The following is a 15109-nucleotide window of genomic DNA, read 5'->3' as shown; positions in this document are numbered from 1 at the left end:
AGCTGCAAGTCCTTGACTGCTGTCTTGTTTTGCTGAGAAGAGGCAGGACGTCTCTGAACTGGGGTTGCTGTACTTGAAGTCAAACAGGCAACTTTGTGACTGGGCAGCTGTGTGGGCAAAAAGGACCCAGGGGTGCCGGTCAAGAGCAGATGAAGGTGGGCCAGCGCCTGGCCAGGTAGCCAAGAAGGCCGAGGGCATCGTGGCCTGTGTCAGCAGCAGTGGGGCAGCAGGAGCAGGGCAGTGACGGTCCCCCTGGGCTGGGCAGCGCTGCGGCCAGAGCTGGGAGTGCTGTGTCCACTTGTGGGCCCATGTGAAGCAGAAAGTCCTTGAGGGGCTGGAGCGTGTGCAGAGAAGGACACGGGAGCTGGGGAAGGCTGTGGAGCGCAATCCAAGGAGGAGGTGCTGAGGGAGTTTCAGCCTGGACAACGGGAACCACCTGATGGACCTTCAGGCACACTTCCATAGATCCATACGTGACAGTGCTCACCACCAGGGCTGTTTCCCTGCCAAACATGCCCTCACTGCCTTCCTGTTTTTTAGCCACCTGAGGAGGGGACACTTTTGATTTCTGGAACTGGTTTGTTGCTTTGCTAGGAGGAGAAGCCCTGCCCATTTTCTCTCTTTCCAGCAAGCAAAGCTGCTTCTGCACAAACTTTTCCTGCCCTTCTCATTCACTGGATGGGATTCTGATCCATTTTAAGTTTTCTATGTCTGCTGCAGCAATAGCAAAGGCCATGGTGTCTCTTTCCTACTTCTCCAGAGCTCTCAAGAGCCAAAAGCTCCGTTGTGCTGAGGCAATGTTGCTTGCTATAGCAGCCAGAAAGGACTATCAATTTCATAGAGATTATCAAATAGAGTTCTGTTGAGTTAGCCCATTTTAATCTTGTTGGAGTGATTAAGAATCTCAATCATAACAAAGTCGATGATTTCATCTTTGAAGAGGTGGTTGCGGATCCGAGGAGAAATTTGATTATAAATGAGAGGTAACGGCCTGTCCCTCATGCTTCTCTCTTACCATAGATGGCAGAAGAATCAGCGGTCTCTGCCCCGGCTCCATCTGCTTCTGGTGAAGAAGCCAAAGAGGAGCAGCAAATTGAGGAGTATGACCACGAGGCTCCATCAGTGGTTACACCAGAACCTGAATCTTCTGAGCCAGTATGTGCTAGTTATGGGTGGTGCTGTCTTTAGTGCAAGGCAGAGCTGCAAGTTTCACTTTTGCATTTCTGAGCTTTGAAGATTTAAATGGTCAGTTACACAAATAGATCATTGGTACCAGACACTAAGCAGAGTGGAATATTTAAGTCTACGTAATTTGATTTACAGTCGGATTATCCAATTTCAATGCCAGGAGAGTGCCTTAGAATCCCATTACAATCAAGGTTTCTCAGTTTTCCTTGGAAGATATGGTGGTAGATGTGAGAAGAAAGCAGGTTAAAAAAGATTGGTAATGGCCTGTCCCTCATGCTTCTCTCTTGCCTCAGATGATAGAGACGGCAGCAGTGTCTGCCCTGGCTCCGTCTGCTCCTGGAGGAGAAGCCAACGAGGAGGAAATCGAGGGGAATCCATGCTGCTTTCTGACAGAGGAGACCTTTCCTGGCTATTTGACACTTGCAGTACTGGAGGTTGGCTATAGCTCGGCATAAATTCACAGGCCAATAGAGAGTGCTTGCATGGTGCTGTCAGAGCATGGCTGCCATGTGGTCATGGTGACAGCAAAAGGTTGTCTTGGTGCATGGAAGTCCTCAGTGTCAGAGCAACTCGAGGGCTTGCTCAGGAAAATAGCATCCTCCTGCTTGAGGCATTTGTCAGTGGGAGCTGCCCAATGACAAAAGCCTTGTTTTTTCTAGTGTTGCAGCATAGCCTTTCAGGCTTTCAGCAGTGCTACAGTGATTGAAGGACTCACTGTTTCAGCTTTCACAGCTTACGGAGTTTGTTATTCCAGCTACTACCTGACCAACCTTGCATGTAAGTAGAGGTTTTCCCTGGGTGTACCCGAACCTGGCTTTTGTATGTCTTCCTGCTCTTTCTTAGTGCCTGAGTTGTTTTGAAACAGAAAGAGCACTAGGGTGCCACTGGTTTGGTAAAGCTCCTGTCAAGGAGTTCAGCTACAAGGGGATTTCTGCAGCCACAGGGGCAGCATTTGCAAGGGGACCTGCAGGGTTCTGTTTCCTCCACGGGAGAGTCTGAGGCAGCGGAGTCTGTCATTTCCTCAGTTTGCTGGGACAAGCAAGACAGCTTTGAAAATGTAAATTGGAGACCTCCTTGGAAGACCTTCTAACAACTCTGCAGTTGTTCCCAGAATTCAGGGAAAGCTTCTTCTGTCTTTCTACATTTTGTCATGAAAGGATTTGACTGTCTAACTTGACCCTTGACTGAGTGTTAAATAGTGATTCCCTTTGCAAGGAAGTGCAAACTCCAAAGCAGGGAGTGTCTGCTCCTGGACCCTGGAGCTGCTGCTGTGCTGTGTCACGATAGAACTGCCACAGGTCAAGGGGTGTTTGGGGAAGTTTTTCTGGGTATCTTCCAGAAAGTTAATGAGACTTAGTGCCAGCCACTGAGTTAAAGAAAGAAAAAGGATCTGAAAGAGAGGATAAAAGAAGCTGCTTTATATGTTTGGCAGAACAGGAGCACCTAATGTTAAAGAACAATTTGCATTTTCTTCATCATATTTCTATTCATTTCCTGGCAAAACAGGCCAAAGTGTAGGCACAATCAACAATATTGTCCTGATCTCTTGCTGGTTGTGTGAATTAAATGTGTTACCTGGAGGGATGCTGTGAAAGGAAAATAATCTCTGTTTGGCTTGACATGTTCTGGGGGATTCACCAGCCCACGTAGTTGTCTGACAGCATCTGGTTATTTTTCCTTGTCCACTACAGGCCAAGTGATCCATTTATTCAGAAGTACAGATCATGAGGTGAGTGAAAAAGGAACATTTCAAGATTCTGGTGTTTAAAAATTATAGAGTAAGCTGAGAGCATGGCCAGTAGCAGTAAAATGAAGAGAGCCAGCTGGTTAGGCCAAAAAGAAAATGCATGTTAATGCTTGCAGCAGCAATAACAAAAGCATCACTGGCTAATTCATAAACTTTTCCATTTCAGAGCTTTCAAGAATTAAAAAGTCAATTACACAAATAGAACATTGGTACCTGATAGTAGGCAGGGTGGAATATTAAATTGAGAGCAATTTGGAGTTTAGTTATATTAGTCAATTTTAATACCATGAGAATGCCTTAGAATCCCATTGGAATCAAAGTTTCCCAAATTTCCTTGGAAGTATGGTGGTAGATGTGAGGAGAAATGAAGTTATAAATGACAGGTAACGGCCTGTCCCTCATGCTTCTGTCCTGCCACAGATGACAGAGGCAACAGCAGTGTCTGCCCTGGCTCCCTCTCCTCCTGGTGAAGAAGCCAAAGAGGAGGAAATTGAGGAGTTTGACCACGAGGCTCCATCAGGGGTCACAGCAGAGCCTGACAGTTCGGAGTCAGTAAGTGCCAGTTGTGGGTGGTGCTGTCTTTAGTGCAAGGCAGAGCTGCAATTTTCTGAGCAGCCAGCTCTTGCTGTTGCTAGCGGAGGATGCTGAGTGCTGGAGTCCTGCCAGGAGCCAGCGATTTCCTGCAGGCAGTGAGCTCCGGCTAGAAATTGGCCTTGGAGCTGTCACGTTGAGGCAGCAAAGCCTGTTGCCTCAGGGTGAGCGCCTGTCTGCTCGGCTCAGTGAAGCTCTGTCTCTTGGTTTCTGCAGGGCCATGGCCAATGGCACACAAGGTAGTGCTGGAGGTCTCAGGGCATGGTTTGTTTGCTTTCTCTTTGGGGAAACGTGTGTTTGGCTGGTGAAATTGCTCTGCAGCTTTCTTCAGTAATTCATCACTTGAGTAATTCTTCACAGTTCCTTTAGCCCTCCTTTCTTTTCGCTTTTTCATATGCTGCAAGGAAATGATTTGGTTGTCCATGAATCTGTGGGGGACAATATTCTTTCCTCTCTGGCCAAAGAAATGAAGTATGTAGTTGTGAAGCCCTCTTGTGCGGCAAAAAGCACAAGGAGAAAAGTTCTGTGGATGCATTTTTCGGTGTAGACTGCAGCTTTGGAAAGCGCATTGGAGCCTGGAGGCAGGCTGAAGCTGCAAGTCTTTGACTTCAGTCCAGTGTGGCTCAGAAGAGGAAGGACATCTTGAAATGGCGGATGCCGTGTTTTTAGTGCAATGCGCAACTTTGTGGCTCAGGCAGTCAAGAGCAGCTGAAGGTGGGCCAGCGCCTGGCCAGGTAGCCAAGAAGGCCGAGGGCATCGTGGCCTGTGTCAGCAGCAGTGGGGCAGCAGGAGCAGGGCAGTGACGGTCCCCCTGGGCTGGGCAGCGCTGCGGCCAGAGCTGGGAGTGCTGTGTCCACTTGTGGGCCCCTGTGAAGCAGAAAGTCCTTGAGGGGTTGGAGCGTGTGCAGAGAAGGACACGGGAGCTGGGGAAGGCTGTGGAGCGCAAGGCCAAGGAGGAGGTGCTGAGGAAGCTTCAGCCTGGACAATGGGAGCCTCGTGAGGGACCTTCAGGCACATTTCCATGGTTCCATACGTGACAGTGCTCACCACCAGGGCTGTTTCCCTGCCAAACATGCTTTCACCACCTCCAAGTGCTTTGGACACCTGAGAAGGGGACACTTTTGACTTGTGGCTTGTTGCTTTGCTAGGAGGTGTAGCCCTGCCCATTTTCCAACAAGCACGGATGCTTCCGCACAAATTTTCCTGCCCTTTTTACGCACTCGCTGGCATTCTGATCCAGTGTGACTTTTCCATGTCTGCTGCAGCAATAGCAAAGGCCTTGCTGGCTATTTTTACTTTTCCATTTCAGGGCTTTAAAGAGCCAAATGATCCTTTGTGCAGAGGCACTGTTGCTTGCTGATAGCAGCCAGAAAGGACTATCGAATACATAGAGTGCATCAAATAGTTATGTTGAGTTAGCACATTTTAATCTTGTTGGAGTGATTTAGAACCCCAATGCTAACAAAGTAGATAATTCCTCCTTCGACGAGGTAGTTGTGGATACAAGGAGAAAGGAGGCTATTAATGACAGGTAATGGCCTGTCCCTCATGCTTCTCTCTTGCCACAGATGGAGGAAGGAACAGCGGTCTCTGTCCTGGCTCCCTCTGCTCCTGGAGAAGAAGTGAAAGAGGAGGAAATTGAAGAGAATGACCATGAGGCTCCATCAGTGGTCAGTCCAAAGCGTGAATCTTTAGAGCCAGTAAGTGCCAGTTGTGGGTGGTGCTGTCTTTAGTGTAAGGCAGAGCTGCAATATCCAGAGCAGCCAGCTCTTGCTGTTGCTTGCAGTCCTGCAGGACGTAGCCATTTCCTTTAGGCAGTGACAGCTAGAAATTGGCCCTCAGCTCACTACAAGGGCTTTTCCCCTACCAAATATTCCCTCACTGCATTCCAGTGCTTTAGACGCTGATATCAGTGACACTCCCTGCCGGTTGTTGGTTGCTTTTTTGTTTTGCTGGTTTAGTAGAAGAAATGTCCTGTTGATTTTCTCGTTTTCCAACAAGCAAAGATGCTTCTGCACAAGGTATCCTACTCTTTTCCAGCCCTGGATGAGATTCAGATCCAGTTGTAGTTGTCCATGTCTGCAGCAGCAATAGCAAAGGCGTAGCTGTCTGTTTCCTACTTTTCCATTTCAGACCTTTCAAAAGACAAAAGCTCTGCATTGCAGAGACATCGCTGCTTGCTGATGGCAGCCAGGGAGGAATATCAGCTACATATCCATATGCAGTTCTGTTGAATTGGCCTGTTTTAATTGGATCTGTGTGGCTTAGAATCTTTTACTCTGGAATTTTATGATTTTTCCTTGGAAGATATGGTTGTAGATGTGAGAAGGAAGGAGGTTATACGTGACAGGTAATGGCTTGTCCCACAAGCTTCTCTCTTGCCCCAGACCACAAAACCAGCATTAGTGTCTGCCCCAGCTCCCTCTGCTCCTGGAGAAGATAAAGAGGGGCAAATTGAACAGTATGACCCTGAGTCTTCCTCAGGGGTCAGAGCAGAGCCTGAATCTTCGGAGCCAGAAAGTGCCAGTTGTGGCTGGTGCTGACTTTAGTGCAACATAGAGGAGCAAGTTTTGCTTTTGCATTTCAGAGCTTTCAAGAATTAAAAAATCACTTACAAAGAGATCATTGCTACATGATAGTAAGGAGAGTGGAATATTTATTTCAGAGCAATTTGCATTACTGATGTATTAGCCAATGTAAATACCATGAGAGTGCATTAGAATCCCATTGCAATTAGAATTACCCAGTTTTCCTTGGGAGAAATGGTGGTATATGTGAGGAGCAACGAAGTTATAAATGAGGGGTAATGACCTGTCCTTCATGCTTCTCTCTTGCCACAGATGACAGAGGCAACAGCAGTGTCTGCCCTGGCTCCCTCTCCTCCTGGTGAAGAAGCCAAAGAGGAGCAAATTGAGGACTATGACAGCGAGTCTCCATCAGGGGTCACAGCAGAGCCTGACACTTCTGAGCCAGTAAGTGCCAGTTGTGGGTGGTGCTGTCTTTAGTGCAAGGCACAGCTGCAAGTTTCTGACCAGCCAGCTCTTGCTGTGGCTGCCTGAGGATGCTGAGTATTGCAGTCCTGCCAGTAGCCAGCGATTTCCTGCAGGCAGTGACCTCCAGCTACAAATTGGCTTTGAAACTATCATTTTGAGGCACCAAAGAGCTGGGGGTTCTGGCTGAGCTTCTGGCTGCTCAGCTCAGGGAAGTTCTGTCTCTGGGCTTCTGCAGTGCTGTGGCCAAAGGCACAGGACATAGTGCTGCGGGTGGCAGGGCTTGGTTTGTTTGTTTTCCCTTTGTGGAAATGTGTGTTTGGCTTGTGGAAGTGATCTGAGTGTTTTGGAGTAGTTCATCACTTCTACATTCTCTATTCTAAACTGCAAGGAGATGATTGTATTGTCCAGGAATCTGTGGGGTGCCATTCTTGTAGGGTGTGGCCAAAGAAACCAAGTGCCTCATTGGGAAGGCTTCTTTGCGGCAAAAAGCAGAAGTAGGAAGCTTTAGTGGATGCCTTTTGCAATGAACCCACAGCTTTGGAACTGGCATTAGGGCCTAGGGTGGGGGTGAAGCTGCAAGTCCTTGACTGCTGTCTTGTTTTGCTGAGAAGAGGCAGGACGTCTCTGAACCGGAGATGATGTATTTGAAATCAAATGGGCAACTTTGTGGCTGGGCAGCTGTGTGGGCAAAAAGGACCCAGGGGTGCCGGTCAAGAGCAGCTGAAGGTGGGCCAGCGCCTGGCCAGGTAGCCAAGAAGGCCGAGGGCATCGTGGCCTGTGTCAGCAGCAGTGGGGCAGCAGGAGCAGGGCAGTGACCGTCCCCCTGGGCTGGGCAGCGCTGCGGCCAGAGCTGGGAGTGCTGTGTCCACTTGTGGGCCCCTGTGAAGCAGAAAGTCCTTGAGGGGCTGGAGCGTGTGCAGAGAAGGACACGGGAGCTGGGGAAGGCTGTGGAGCACAAGGCCAAGGAGGGGATGCTGAGGGAGTTTCAGCCTTAACAACGAGAGCCTCATGAGAGACTTTCAGGCACACTTCCATGGATCTATACGTGACAGTGCTCACCACCAGGGCTGTTTCCCTGCCAAAAATGTCCTCACTGCCTCCAAGTGTTTTAGCCACCTGAGGAGGGGACACTTTTGATTTCTGGTTTGTTTCTTTGCTAGGAGGAGAAGACCTGCCCATTATCTTGCTTTCCAACCAGCACAGATTCTTCTGCACAAACTTTTCCTGCCCTTTCCACACACCGGATGTGATTCTGATCCAGTTTGAGTTTTCTATGTCTGCCGCAGCAATAGCAAAGGCCTTGCTGGCTCTTATCTACTTTTCCATTTCAGGGCTTTAAAGAGACAAAAGCTCTTTTGTGCACAGGAACAGTTGCTTGCTATAGCAGCCAGAAAGGACTATCAAATACATAGAGTGCATCAAATAGAGTTCTGTTGGGTTAGTCCATTTTAATCTGGTCAGAGTGCCTTAGAATCCCTTTGCTAACAAAGTTGATAATTTCTCCTTCAAAGAGGTGTTTGTGGATCCGAGGAGAAAGGAGGCTATAAATGATAGGTAATGGCTGTCCGTCATGCTTCTCTCTTGGCACAGATGGACGAAGGAACAGTGGTCTCTGCCCCAGCTCCCTCTCCTCCTGGTGAAGAAGCCAAAGAGCAGCAGCAAATTGAGGAGTATGAGCACGAGGCTCCATCAGTAGTCACACCAGAGCCTGAGACTTCTGAGCCAGTAAGTGCCGGTTGTGGGTAGTGCTGTCTTTAGTGCAAGGCAGTGCTGCAACTTGCGCTTTTGTATTCCAAAGCTTTCAGATTTAAATGGTCAGTTACAGAAACAGATCATTTTAACATGATAGCAGACAGGGTGGAATACTAATTCAGAGCAATTTGCATTTCAGTTGCATTAGCCAAATTCAATACCATGAGAGTGTCTTAGAATCCCATGGCAATCAAAGTTTCTCAATTTTCCTTGGAAGATATGGTGGTAGATGTGAGAAGATAGGAGGTTATCATAGATAACGGCCTGTCCCTCATGCTTCTCTATTGCCACAGATGACAGAGGCAACAGTAGTGTCTGCCCTGGCTCCCACTGCTCCTGAAGAAGAAGCCAACGAGGAGCAAATTGAGGACTTTGACCGCGAGGCTCCATCAATGGTCATACCGGAGCCTGACAGCTCGGAGCCAGTAAGTGCCAGTTGTGGGTGGTGCTGTCTTTAGTGCAGGGTAGAGCTGCAAGTTTCTGAGCAGCCAGCTCTTGCTGTTGCTGCCTGAGGATGCTGAGTGCTGGAGTCCTGCCAGGACCCAGCAAGTTCCTGCAGGCAGTGACCGCCAGCTACAAATTGGCTTTGGACCGGTCACCTTGAGGCACCAAAGAGCTGGGGGCTCTGGCTGAGCTTCTGGCTGCTCAGATCAGGGAAGTTCTGTCTCTGGGCTTCTGCAGTGCTTGGCCAAAGGCACAGGATGTAGTGCTGCAAGTGGCAGGGCTTGGTTTGTTTGTTTTCCCTTTGTGTAAAGGTGTGTTTGGCTTGTGGAAGTGATCTGCAGTTCTCTGCAGTAGTTCTTCTCTTGTACATTGTCTTTTGACTTTTGCTAAGCTGCATGATTATGATTATGCTGTCCAGGAATCTGTGGGGTGCCATTCTTGTCAAGTGTGGCTCAAGAAACCAAGTGCCTCATTGGAAGGCTTCTTGTGCGGCAAAAAGCAGAAGCAGCAATTTCCTGTGGATGCCTTTTGCAATGAAACCTGCAGCTTTAGAAATGGCATTTCAGCCTAGGTTCGGGTTGAAGATGCAAGTGCTTGACTGCTGTCTTGTTTTGCTGAGAAGAGGCAGGACGTCTCTGAACTGGGGTTGCTGTACTTGAAGTCAAACAGGCAACTTTGTGACTGGGCACCTGTGTGGGCCAAAGGACGCAGGGGTGCCGGTCAAGAGCAGCTGAAGGTGGGCCAGCGCCTGGCCATGTAGCCAAGAAGGCCGAGGGCATCGTGGCCTGTGTCAGCAGCAGTGGGGCAGCAGGAGCAGGGCCGTGACCATCCCCCTGGGCTGGGCAGCTGGAGAAGGCTGTGGAGTGCAAGGCCAAGTAGGAGGTGGTGAGGAAGCTTCAGCCTGGACAACAGGAGCCTCCTGAGGGTCCTTCAGGAACACTTGCATGGTTCCATACGTGACAGTGCTCACCACCAGGGCTGTTTCCCTGCCAAACATGCCCTCACTGCCTCCAAGTGTTTTAGCCACCAGAGGAGGGGACACTTTTGATTTCTGGTTTGTTGCTTTGCTAGGAGGTGTAGCCCTGCCCATTATCTTGCTTTCCAACAAGCGCAGATTCTTCTGCACAAACCTTTCCTGGCCTTTTCACACACTGGAAGCAATTCTGATCCAGTTTGATATTTCTATGTCTGCTGCAGCATTAGCAAAGGCCTTGCTGACTATTTCCTACTCTTCCATTTCAGGGCTTTAAAGAGAAAAATGCTTCTTTGTGCAGAGGCACAGTTGCTTGCTTTTGCAGCCAGAAAGGACTATCGAATACCTAGAATGCATCAAATAGAGTTGTGTTGGGTCACCCCATTTTATTCTGGTTGGAGTGCCTTAGAATCCCATTGCTAACAAAGTTGATAATTTCTCCTTCAAAGGGGTGTTTGTGGATCCGAGGAGAAAGGAGGCTATAAATGATAGGTAATGGCTGTCCGTCATGCTTCTCTCTTGGCACAGATAGATGAAGTAACAGTGGCCTCTGCCCCGGCTCTCTCTCCTCCTGGTGAAGAAGCCAAAGAGCAGCAGCAAATTGAGGAGTATGACCACGAGGCTCCATCAGTGGTCACACCAGAGCCTGACACTTCTGAGCCAGTAAGTGCCAGTTGAGGGTGGTGATGTCTTTAGTGCAAGGCAGTGCTGCAACTTGCGCTTTTGTATTCCAAAGCTTTCAGATTTAAATGGTCAGTAACAGAAATAGATCATTTTAACATGATAGCAGACAGGGTGGAATACTAATTCAGAGCAATTTGCATTTCAGTTGGATTAGCCAAATTCAATACCATGAGAGTGCCTTAGACTCCAATTAGAATCAAAGTTTCTCAATTTCCTTGGAAGATATGGTGGTAGATGTGAGAAGATAGGAGGTTATAAATCATAGATAACGGGCTGTCCCTCATGCTTCTTTCTTGCCACAGATGACAGAGGCAACAGTAGTGTCTGCCCTGGCTCCCACTGCTCCAGGAGAAGAAGCCAAAGAGGAGGAAATTGAGGACTTTGACCGCGAGGCTCCATCAATGGTCATACCGGAGCCTGACAGCTCGGAGCCAGTAAGTGCCAGTTGTGGGTGCTGCTGTGTTGTCTTTAGTGCAGGGCAGAGCTGCAAGTTTCTGACCAGCCAGCTCTTGCTGTGGCTGCCTGAGGATGCTGAGTGCTGCAGTCCTGCCAGGACCCAGCTATTTTGTGCAGGCAATGACCTCCAGCTATAAATTGACTTTGAACCTGTCATTTTGAGGCACTGAAGAGCTGGGGTTCTGGCTGAGCTTCTGGCTGCTCAGATCAGGGAAGTTCTGTCTCTGGGCTTCTGCAGTGCTGTGGCCACGGGCACCGGATGTAGTGCTGCAAGTGGCAGGGTTTGGTTTGTTTGTTTTCCCTTTGTGTAAAGGTGTGTTTGGCTTGTGGAAGTGATCTGCAATTCTCTGCAATAGTTCTTCACTTGTACAGTCTCTTTTGACTTTTGCTAAACAGCATGGAGATGATTGTGCTGTCAAGGAACCTGTAGGGTGCCATTCTTGTCAGGTGTGGCCAAAGAAACCAAGTGCCTCATTGGAAGGCTTCTTGTGCGGCCAAAAGCAGAAGCAGCATGTTCCTGTGGACGCCTTTCACAACGAAGCCTGCAGATTTTGGAACTGGCATTAGAGCCTAGGCTGGGGGTGAATTTGCAAGTCCTTGACTGCTGTCTTGTGTTGCTGAGAAGAGGCAGGACATCTTGGAACCGGAGATGCTGTATTTGAAATCAAATGGGCAACTTTGTGGCTGGGCAGCTGTGTGGGCAAAAAGGACCCAGGGGTACCAGTCAAGAGCAGCTGAAGGTGGGCCAGCGCCTGGCCAGGTAGCCAAGAAGGCCGAGGGCATCGTGGCCTGTGTCAGCAGCAGTGGGGCAGCAGGAGCAGGGCAGTGACCGTCCCCCTGGGCTGGGCAGCGCTGCGGCCAGAGCTGGGAGTGCTGTGTCCACTTGTGGGCCCCTGTGAAGCAGAAAGTCCTTGAGGGGCTGGAGTGTGTGCAGAGAAGGACACGGGAGCTGGGGAAGGCTGTGGAGCGCAATCCAAGAAGGAGGTGCTGAGGGAGTTTCAGCCTGGACAATGGGAGCCTCGTGAGGGACCTTCAGGCACGCTTCCAGAGATCCGTACGTGACAGTGCTCACCACCAGGGCTGTTTCCCTGCCAAACATGCCCTCACTGTCTCCAAGTGTTTTAGCCACCTGAGGAGGGGACACTTTTGATTTCTGGTTTGTTGCTTTGCTAGCGGGAGAAGCCCTGCCCATTTTCTCTCTTTCCAGCAAGCACAGCTGCTTCTGCAAAAACTTTTCCTGCCCTTTTCATTCGCTGGATGGGATTTTGATCCAGTTTGAATTTTCTGTATCTGCTGAAGCAATAGCAAAGGCCATGGTGTCTCTTTCCTATTTCTCCATTTCAGACCTCTCAAGAGCCAAATGCTCCTTTGTGTGAAGGCACTGTTGCTTGCTGATATCAGCCAGGGAGGACTATCAAATTCATAGAGTTCATCAAATAGAGTTATGTTGAGATAGCCCATTTTAATTGGGTTGAGTGATTAAGAATCCCAATTATAACAAAGTGGATGATTTCATCTTTGAAGAGGTTGTTTTGGATCTGAGGAGAAACTCGATTATAAATGAGAGGTAACGGCCTGTCCCTCATGCTTCTATCTTGCCACAGATGGCAGAAGGAACAGCGGTCTCTGCCCCAGCTCCATCTGCTTCTGGTGAAGAAGCCAAAGAGGAGCAGCAAATTGAGGAGTATGACCACGAGGGTCCATCAGTGGTTACACTGGAACCTGAATCTTCTGAGCCAGTATGTGCCAGTTGTGGGTGGTGCTGTTATTACTGCAAGGCAGAGGTGCACGTTTTGCTTTTGCATCTCAGAGATTTCAAGATTTAAAAGTTCAGTTACACAAATAGATCATTGTAACCTGTTAGTAGGCAGTGTGGAATATTTAATTCAGAACTATTTGCAGTACAGTTGGATTAGCCAATTTTAAGACATGAGAGCACCTTGGAATCCCATTGTAATCCAGGGTTCTCAATTTTCCTTGGAAGATGTGGTGGTAAATGTGAGAAGAAAGGAGGCTATAAATTGGAGGAAACAGCCTGTCCCTCATATTCTCTCTTGCCACAGATGGCAGAGACACCAGCAGTGTCTGTTCTGGCTCCCTCTACTCCTGGTGACGAAGCCAAAGAGGAGCAAATTGAGGAGTATGACCACGAGGCTCCATCAGTGGTCACAGCAGAACCTGAATCTTCAGAGCCAGTAAGTGCCAGTTATGGGTGGTGCTGTCTTTAGAGCAAGGCAGAGCTGCAAGTTTCTGACCAGCCAGCTCTTGCTGTTGCTGCCTGAGGGTGCTGAGTGCTGGAGTCCTGCCAGGACCCATCGACTTCCTGCAAGCAGTGACAGTAGAAGGAGCCAGGTTCTGTGGATGCATTTTTTGGTGTAGTCTGTAGCTTTGTAAAGTGCTTTGGAACCTGGAGGCAGGGTGAAACTGCAAGTCCTTGACTGCAGTCTAGTGTGGCTCAGAAGAGGAAGGACAACTTGAAATGGCGGATGCTGTGTTTTTAGTCCAATGGGCAAATCTGTGGATCATGCAGTCAAGAGCAGCTGAAGGTGGGCCAGCACCTGGCTAGGTAGCCAAGAAGGCCGAGGGCATCGTGGCCTCTGTCAGCAGCAGTGGGGCAGCAGGAGCAGGGCAGTGACGGTCCCCCTGGGCTGGGCAGCGCTGCGGCCAGAGCTCGGAGTGCTGTGTCCAATTGTGGGCCCCTGTGAAGCAGAAAGTCCTTGAGGGGCTGGAGCGTGTGCAGAGAAGGACACGGGAGCTGGGGAAGGCTGTGGAGTGCAAGGCCAAGGAGGAGGTGCTGAGGAAGCTTCAGCCTGGACAATGGGATGCTCATGAGGGACCTTCAGGCACACTTCCATGGTTCCATACGTGACAGTGCTCACCACCAGGGCTGTTTCCTCAGCAAATATCCCCTCACTTTATCCAAGTGTATTTTCCTATGGCATCTGTGGCTCTCCTGTCTTTGTTCCTTTGGTAGGAAGAGAAGTCTTCTTCATTTTCTTGTCTTTTAGCTATGCAAGTCAATTTTCCTCCATCTTTTCTGTCCTTTTCCTGCACTTGTAAAGATTCTCCTTGCTTTTTCTTGTGTAAGGGGGCCTTTCTGGAGGATGCAGTATTTTTGCATGAGAACACATTGTTTGGGACAGGGAGCTGTTCTGTTGCCAGGCCAGTCAACTGGCCCTTGCTCTTTGCTCTCTTATTAACTGTTCCTGTGTCTTTTTGCAACCTAGGGAACCAGTAGGTGTGGTGTTTGGGAATTGAGCAGGAAATCAATGCCCTTGCATTCCAGCTGGTCCCCAGAGATCAGAGGAGCTGGGAGGGGCGGGGCTTTATTTCTGCTTACAGCCCCTTTAGCACTGTCAGTGTGGTCAAGTCCATGAGAAGCACTTGGCCAAGCACAGATGCTGCAAGAGTGCAGTTCCCAGTGCAATGCTCTGGATCTGATTGTATTCCATAAGGATCTAAATGCTCTAAATTCCCTGAGAGTGTGGTTTATTGAAGGAACAGGAGAGCAGTCTCGGGATTGCTGCTGGCTGGGGCAATGGCTACCAAGTGTTGATGTGTATAGGAATGGAAATTATAGTAACAAGAGATTATAAGAGTGAGATCTGTCTGTCTGTCTGTCTGTCTGTCTGTCTCTCTCTCTCTATCTATCTATCTATCTATCTATGTAACATTTACATAATTGAATCTTCTTGGCTCTGGTCCAAAGCAGTTGGAGGTGCAAAGTTCACCTAAAGCATCCCTTTCAGGAGAGGATTAAAGACATATTCCATTGACTAATTCAGGCAGAGCTGTTTCCTCCTCCAGATGTGGTGTTTTTTTCCCCTCAGACATGGTTTCCTCCTCCAGCCTCTTCTTCTTGAAGTCCCCAGTTAATGCTTTAATGTTCTGCCTGTCCCAGAGAGGTGGAAGAATTCCATATTTTAGGTGGTGAAGAGAACATGAACTCCAGAAGTGTCTCTCACAAGGGCTGAGCTCACCCAGGAAGCCACCTGCAGAGCCAGGATGGGGCTGTGGGACAGGGTGGGGTGTCAGTCACTACTGAAAGACAAACAGAGCATGGAAGAAGCAGAGGGAGGTCCTCAGCAGACCCTTGAGAAATGCCACAGCTTCTCTATCAGCTGCCTCAGCGGCTGTTGGAGCTTCAGCCCCTGATTGCAGTGCCAGGGTCACTTTGGCATCTGTGCCTCCCCACGGGCAGAGAATGACCCAGGAGAGCTGCAGCACTGCAGTGCTTTGGGAACGTGTGAGCCCATCAGTCCTTGAGTCTTGGCCCACAAA

The sequence above is a fragment of the Lonchura striata genome, chromosome Z (genome assembly GCF_050655825.1).
Source record: "Lonchura striata isolate lonStrDom1 chromosome Z, ASM5065582v1, whole genome shotgun sequence".
Classification (NCBI taxonomy): domain Eukaryota; kingdom Metazoa; phylum Chordata; class Aves; order Passeriformes; family Estrildidae; genus Lonchura; species Lonchura striata.
The sequence above is the reverse complement of the archived record's forward strand: the minus strand, read 5'-3'. Positions refer to the sequence as shown.